General features: G+C 43.1%; 1 long non-coding RNA gene across 2 annotated transcripts; it reads left to right on the top strand.

The window, feature by feature from the left end:
- The first annotated feature begins 358 nt into the window (after positions 1–358).
- LOC120705164 lies at positions 359–2,317 on the top strand. Of its 2 annotated transcripts, none has more exons than XR_005687815.1 (8): positions 359–464; positions 572–723; positions 816–1,212; positions 1,330–1,385; positions 1,465–1,537; positions 1,676–1,776; positions 1,888–1,969; positions 2,085–2,317. It is a non-coding gene; the product is annotated as an uncharacterized LOC120705164 (long non-coding RNA). The 2 variants fall into 2 exon arrangements; XR_005687816.1 differs by having other exon boundaries at positions 1,465–1,564.
- Positions 2,318–8,225: the final 5,908 nt, after the last annotated feature.

The raw sequence follows: 8,225 nt of genomic DNA, 5'->3' as shown, positions 1-8,225 counted from the left end.
TTTCAAGGTTAGCCTAGTCATTTGGTCCTATCTATATTCAGAAACTTTCATGCACATATGATTGTCTATTTCAAGCTCGCCGTATTACTGTATACATCTTTACATCGCCATTACTATTTTCCATAACTCACTGATTTTTCGTACCATTCTGTACACATTGAAATACAGGTCAGGACTACATTAGTGGCAGTGTAGCCAGTAAATGGTACTTCAATCCTGACATTCCAGAAGTCTCGGCGTTTTCGAACAGGTGTGCAGCTATCTTAACTTGCAGATTGGCATGCGTACGCTGCTTGCTTATGCACATGAACTTCTTCAGACTTAGCAACGAAAGAATTCACATCAACCATTTACCACCACCACCACCGCCACCTCCAAACCAGCCTCAACAGCCACAAAGCATGCCGCAACAAGAAATCAGCTACCTCGCTGATCTACAGAGGATAGACCCGTACGATTTCCCGGTAAGTCATGCATGACTACAATCAGGAAGCTAGAAAAAAAACTCTAATAAAATAAGTACCTTATACTTCTATTATGAACTGAGCGCTTGAAAATTCTTCATACACAGACAAATGGTTGCCTATGCACAGTTACCATTGCCAGGCTCATCGCAGATGTGCCCTGGTGGTTTCCATCATGCACTAGATGTGGTAAGGCGTGCACTGCAGAAGGGAACACATTTAGATGCTATCAATGTGACTGCTCAAACTACAAGTACAAGTAAGCAATCCACAATGCTTCATTACCCTTACGATATTAGACAATTCAGAGACACTATATTTCTAATGACACCATCAACTTTTCCATTGCAGATACAAGCTCTCTTTTATAGCAACTGATGGCACCGCAGAAGCAGAAATGATATGTTTTGGACCTGTTGCTCAGCGCATTGTTGGGAGAAGTGTTGATTCAATGATGAGAACTGTCAGGCGTGATGAGGACTTCCCACTAGACATTGCAGGAATTGTCTCTCATAAGTTCACATTCGCGATCAATATGACGAGCCAGAGTTTCTACACGCGTATCAAGAAGTACATGGTCACCTCAATAATCACTTCATATGGACGACAACGAGCTATTCCTCACCTTCCTGCACCTGCTCCTGCTGCCCAGCCAAGTGAGCATTGAAGGGACACCACATCTGGTACCAGCAGAACCTTAGACAAACATGCTTTGAACATCGTCTCTGAATTAGCTTCCCAGCACCAGGTACTTTGGCCCATAAGAAGTAAAAGATAATGGCATTTTATTTTACAGTTAGTTCGTCTACTTCACCATTACTAGCACCAACTGAATCTCAGAACATATCTCTTTTCCTATTTGTAGACTCCTCCAGCAAGCCCAACAACTGCTGAAACTCCGGCTAAAGAAATGCCGATTCGGTAAGTACCACATTCAAAAAAACAGCTGCAATTACAACATCAATAAAAATGTCTGCAACTTCTGTTTGCCTTTATGCAGCCATGTCACGGAATCCACTTCTTCTCAGTCTGTGAAGAAAAGATTAACATACGACGACACAACCGACGATGAGGTAGCTTCACACTCTTCTCAAGCACATGTATTCTCTCGACCTATGAGCAATTCCTTGTTACTACGATAACTGCATTCTTGCATATCCACAAACCAAATAAATTTTTAGTAAATTTGCTATGCTTCAATTTTGCCAAAGGAGGGGGAACATGACTTACCTAAACGGTCAAGGACCACTAAAGAAAAAGCTGCTGCAGAAACATCTAAGCAGACTTCCTCAGCCCACACATCTCCTAAAAGGTTATAACCCTCTTGTACTCATATTTGATTTGACACCTATTAATAGTGCGTTAATCTTACAACAGTTTACTACCGCTTTTTTCCAATTTATGACTGCGCATCTAATTTCAGGTCCTCTGACGACAACCCAAAATCATCAGGCACCAAAGGTTCCGAGGCAAAGACCCTACGTTCTCACAAGAACAAATAACTGGTCAGTTCAGCCTGCCTTCCACCAATTCCATATAGCAGTATTTGAACTCGCTACATCCATTTATATATGAGAACGTATTCTATGTTCAACTTCTAATTTGAACTAAAAGTTGCAGGTGCACTACTGAAAGCCTCACTTCCACTGTATCATCCTCCATCGGATCTGTGAAATTACTACTACATCCACATACCTCCTAGTGACGAAAAGCTGCTCGCACCTACAGTCTTTTGTTGGAGTGCGCAAACTCCTGTGTAAATATTCCTAACAGCTTGACAACCCACAAATAAATGTGTGTTGCTGTAGAGCAATCTAGCCCAGCAGGGATGTCACCTCCTTGCTTGCATATTATGTACTGGTAATGTAATGCACACTGTACGTGTGCACTGAATCCTGGCAACCTAATCCTACATCACGTATTATATCCCACCTTCCAAAGTATCGTCATCCTTTGAACGTTTATATTACAAGCTCCTGATCTTGCCTAAGTAATGCTATGATTTCAATTCTTCTGCCAACAGCTACTCATGCGCTTTGAGCCCACAAACAAGCAGCGACCAACGAGCCATGAAGATCGGCAACGCAAATTAATTTCTGTAAGCATCATAAGGTTTTCATTTCAGATCAAAACTGATTAATCCAACGATTGCTTCGTAAGTTTATAACACACACTCCACGGAGACCCATACAGTTAAAATATTCTCCCGACCTTAACATAGATGTAGCAACACAGATTTCAAGTTTCCTGTCGCCTGCAAGAAATATTAACCTTTTCAGCGCAATTCAAAATTTTATGCCCTTAGACTACCGAAAGTGTACTGCCCCGCAGCATAGTAAACCTTCTCTCCTCCAAATTTTTAATCACACGAACAATTAATTTCGTATCTACGTATTCTTCTCAACGGCCCAAACACAATAGAAGGCCCATGGCCCAAATCCTTCAACACATCTGAACCTTCCAGTGGGAACCAACGGCTGCCAGCTTCGCTTCTTCCGTATAAGTTCCAGCAGCGTATCGCAAACCCGACCGACACACCGCTTCTGCGACCACGGCAAAAGAGAAAATTGCCACTGCGTCTATTCCTCACAAGGTGTCGTTGGTTTCCGACTTCCAATTCAAGACAAGCTGAATCCAAAGTAAGTTCACTTCATTCAAATCTACGCTTCCACAACCTATGCCCCGTTTATGCTTACGGAATTCGACTACCACATAAAGCAAATAGATTCTGTCTTGATGTTATGCACCTGCCGCGAACAAAAGCTTAGATCTGTTCTCACAATATTTCTGTGCAACCTGTGGAACTGGTTTACAGATACAAACGAAAACTGCCCCTCTCCTTTTTTAGATTCTCCTTCATCTTTGAAAATAGCGGTACATACAGAACCTGCACCCCATCTTAAGTTGCATTAGTACAGTCTTTATAGTACCTGGCTGATACACAACTTTCCCAAAGGAAAAAAGGATTCAAACACTACCTCTTAGTTTGAGAGATATATCTGCATCCAACCCATCTACAAAATTTGAAATAGTGTTATACCAATACCATGTACTCCAAAACTGAATCCCGCATTCCCAGGAGAGGAAAACTAAATAAACAAACAGTGCATGCCGCCGGCTTACTGCCTCTGTTTCCTTTCTCACGTAGACATTTGCTTACAACTGCTGGAACAAAGCAGCCTCGCGTATTTTACGGAACAAAGGCGTCGCCATGGTAAGAAACTTTTACAGTGGTATAAATGCCTCCATAATTATAAATTAATTATGTCTTGTACTCCGTGCAAAAGGCTCCAGATAATAGCGAACAAGTTTCTATCGTTGACATGACTAAAACAATCTACAATCAGGAACAAAAGCTTCATAATGCTCTTGTGGCGACACCTTGTTGGTCATGCGTTCCTCCTCCTTCAATACAGGACATTTACTTGGCCGTTGAAAGAAAATGTGGCTCATCAGGCAAACCAATCGACATATCATCCTTCCCACCAGATTTTATCCTATACTTTCCTTATGCAAGCCAAAAGAAAACTGTATTAGACCACAAAACTATAGAAGGCCCAAATTTTCGATTCACTCTAGTGCAATGGACAAACAAATACCGTTCTCAAATAGCAGAATGGAACACTCATGTATCACTGCAGATCGAAGGTATACCTCCTCAGCTGTTTTTTTATGATTGCCTAAAGCCTCTCCTCCTTCCATATTGCGGCATTAGGACAGCTGATTTCGACAAGAGCACCAGCACATGCAAAGTGAATGCCTACACTAAAAACTTACAATCCATCCCTACAGAACACCAACTAGGCATTCATTACCATTGCCTTGATGGCGTCACCACACACACATTTCCTATAACCCTGGCCACAACGCCTTACATTGAACAAGAGCAGAATCCTTCTTCAGAATGGGCACAAGATCCTTCAGCAGATGTCAATATGAACGACTACTCAAGCCACTATGACCCAGGTAAACATTTTCTTGTCCTAAACAGTTTCTCTCACTCTATCTAATCGGAAAACAAAACAAACTAACTATACTTAGTTAATAGCATTATATGAAGACCCATATATGGTTGCCGAATGTGATTACCAAACAATGAAAGGTACGACATCGAGAAAACATATTTTCGTCAATCAATGACAATATATGCTTACTTCTCGAAAATCATATTTCCCTTTGTTAACAGCTCAAAAAGAATATGAAGATTGGTTGGCCAATCCTGCTAAATCAGCAATCGAGCCCTCCGAATACAGTTCATCAAATGGCACAGACATTCATGGCGACTACTACACATATGGTACGCAATTTGACCAAATTCCGCCTATTAGTACCAATTTTCTTCATGTTTTCAACACTACTCCAAATGGTACATTTACCGAAACTAAATGGAAACAGATTCCGACCGCGAGCCTGCAGAGTGGAAACATAAAAGCTGACCAAGAAGAGACAGAATCTCATCCCTCGCTGACTTCAAATGTATTCCCGTAAGAGCACTATCTTCAATACCCTTACAAATCGCTTATAAATTCAAGCAACAATAAAAATAACTCTACACTTACCTGTGCAGTGCATGACCCCATAGACCACAAAATCGATCAACAACCATCCCACCACACGTCATTCTAGAGTCGCTTCACCCCACTCGGTCCAAATTGTAATTTACCATATCGCCCTCCTATGTAATAATACATGTAAACAACTTATAGTTTAGTTGATCCAACCAAACCCACTGCTATAATATGCTGTAATATACTCTAAACTAATCACTCCTTGCACTCCCATTACAATCGCCTTTCAGGTTCTGTGCTCGTCCGCGCACATAGGCGCGCGCTAAACACTAGTACGATACGATACGCGCACATGGATTCCGCTCCCGATCTGCCGCCGTGGTATTCTATTCTACCGCGGCACACGTCCGCGTCGTCGCTCAACCGCTCTCGCCTAGCTAGCTCCCGTGGCATGGCGAGGATCGAGCGTTCGAGCAACCACGCGTGCGTGCGGTCCCGGCGGGACCTGACCTGCCTACCGTGGCTGCCCCCGCCCGCACCCGTCGAATCCAGGTAGCCGCCTAACAGCAACAGAGCGGGAAATATCCGTGACGGTTCACGTCATGGGCTCTCGAGCGATCGGGGAGCCGAGCCGGCTTGTCCAGGGAATCACCAGGCCGGTGATGGACAGACAGGCGGCGGCGGCGGATAACGGATCAGCACACTGCTGCCCCGCCGGCCCTGCCGAGGACGGCGAGTCCACGCCACGGTTGACGGCTTCGACTTGAGTTGAGATGAGGAAGCGGACGATGAGCCTACAAGGGGGCATTGGCCATTGGGCATGAGTCATCAGTGGATGTGATCGGTCAGACAGGGAGGGAGGAAGGATAGGGTGGTGGCGAGTTCGATGGCCGATGACTGAGACGATGATTGGCGACAGCCCTGCCGTAGTGGTTGTTGCCTGATCGGACATCGTCGATGTTAACGGTCGTGCGAAGTGCGTGGTTGAAAATTTCTCCAGTAGTAGAACAGAAAAGGAAGCCGCAGCCCGCAGCCAAGGAAGAACTAAACAAGTCAAACCGCGCGATTCAGAGGTGGATTATTGAAAGAAAAAAAAGTACGGGTGCTGCTTGCTGCCCGCGGTCGCCGGCGCTTGCCGAGTCGCGGGTCAAAGCCTCGCAACGGAAGGGAAGCGGGTGCACTGGTGCGTGTGCGTGTGTGGCTGCGTCTGCGTGGTGCCTATACTCCCAGACACGCGCAAGGCGCAAGCAGCCGAAGCAAACGAACACGTGGAATTCTCAGGGGTTGTCGCAGCTGCCCTGGAACAGAGACCTGCAGCCGATGCAAAGGTTGGGCCACAGAGCGAAATCGCTTCAGCGATGGATGGATGGGCCAAATGCACTGAAAAAAATCAAACGCCTGCACAAGGCTGGCATAAAGTTGCGCGGCCCATGGATGTTAACAGGCCAGTTTCCAAAATTGGGGAAAGAGGCCAGTTTAGAACGTTGCTGCTGCACTAAGAATGCAATGATCTTAGCAATTGTTCAGCGAGGAAAGAAATGCATGAAAACACCACGTAGAAGGCAATGATTTTCGCTGCATATCAAGCAATGATTTTCGCTGCATATCAGAGTGAAAACAAGCGTGGTGGCTTCAACCAGCGCAGTACAGTAGTCTACCATACGGTCCATACTGATCACCGATTCACCGTTGATGAATCAGCTGAGCTTGCAGCTGGCCCCAACTGCCCAACAGTGCTAACAAGGTTTAAAATTCTAGTGGTAACGGTACTGGTACTCTATATTGTAAATCAAATATATCCATGTTCCCAAATGATCAGTACGTCGCATTGAACGTTGAAACGCTACAGAATGGAAGAATTGGACTAGCATGTACTCCCTCCGTATTTAAATGTTTGACACCGTTGACTTTTTTTTGCAACGTTTGACCGTTCACCTTATTCAAAAAATTTATACAACTATGTGAAAGTAGAATGAATACTTCAAATATATTCAATGTTGAAGAAAGCCACATCAAAATAATTGATGATTTCATAAGTTTTTTGAATAAGACGACTGGTCAAACATCACACAAAAAGTCAACGGTGTCAAACATTTAAATACGAAGGGAGTATCAGATATGTAGCTAAGAACAGTTATTGATAAACTAACAGAGATGTCTAGTCTAACACACAACATATGGCTGGCATACTACCATGAAGCTATAGAAAGATAAGTGAGATAACTAAAAGCAGGTTGCAATTGCCTTCAGAGTGACAGACTGCAAAATTGAGCATATCAGAGATGTAACCCATATGAAGATGTAATCCCATCAGCTTACAGTATATCCATATGAGAGAGCTCACATTCAGTCTGAGAAATATCAGCAACCTGACCATTCCAAAAAAAAAGATTAAGGCGTGAACAATCACAAATTGCGCTTGTGTCAACAATTCTATATATAAAAAAAGAACTTGCAGTTGCAAATAATATCTTGTGAAGAAACTAACTGGTAGTAGGTAATATTCAGTAGGTAAAGCCATTACTTCAACTGGCTTTGAATCGCGGGGTGAGATAATTTTCAGTATTTTATTTCAACAAAAAAATTTCAGTATCTTCATCAGAGGACCCAGATTCAAAGGAGCCTGCAGAAAACAAACAAAAATCACATGTAGCAAGCATAGTTAAGAATGTAGAAATATTTCATTTTTGTTACATTTCTTTATAGAAGGCAAACAATTAGGAGGTTCCTGAAACTCTCAATATGTGAATTATGCCAAAAGAAAGGCAAAAAAAAAGAACAGACGGTAGACAAGCGAAAGAATCAAAAGTTGTAACAACATTCGGTCATACTAGAGTAACAAGGGTCACATCCACTCATACGTCTTGTATCAGCTGAAGCCTCATCTTCAAACCACTGACGGCTTTCGAGCAATATACCATGGTAGTTATATACGTACCAATTGGTTACTGTTTCTCAATCAAAGCGCCAACCAATTTGTAACCATCAATGAGCACCAATCATGTTTTGGTAAGAGAATTATTATAATCCTGCATCAATCAAACGGTAACCATCAATGAGCACCAAAAATAGAATTTTCTCCTGTTTTGGTTTCTCCTTAAAACTAATATGAATACTAACTTATTAAGTACCGACTGACTCATCAAGAACAGTTGGAAGTTTGGCACCTGAAGAAAAGCAACATGAATGAGTTTGCTGCTTGAATTTTGCCAAATCCTGGATGCTGTAGGCAATCCTCTCTACCCAAAAGGCC

The sequence above is a fragment of the Panicum virgatum genome, chromosome 4K, assembly GCF_016808335.1.
Source record: "Panicum virgatum strain AP13 chromosome 4K, P.virgatum_v5, whole genome shotgun sequence".
Taxonomy (NCBI): domain Eukaryota; kingdom Viridiplantae; phylum Streptophyta; class Magnoliopsida; order Poales; family Poaceae; genus Panicum; species Panicum virgatum.
The sequence above is the reverse complement of the archived record's forward strand: the minus strand, read 5'-3'. Positions and strand labels throughout refer to the sequence as shown.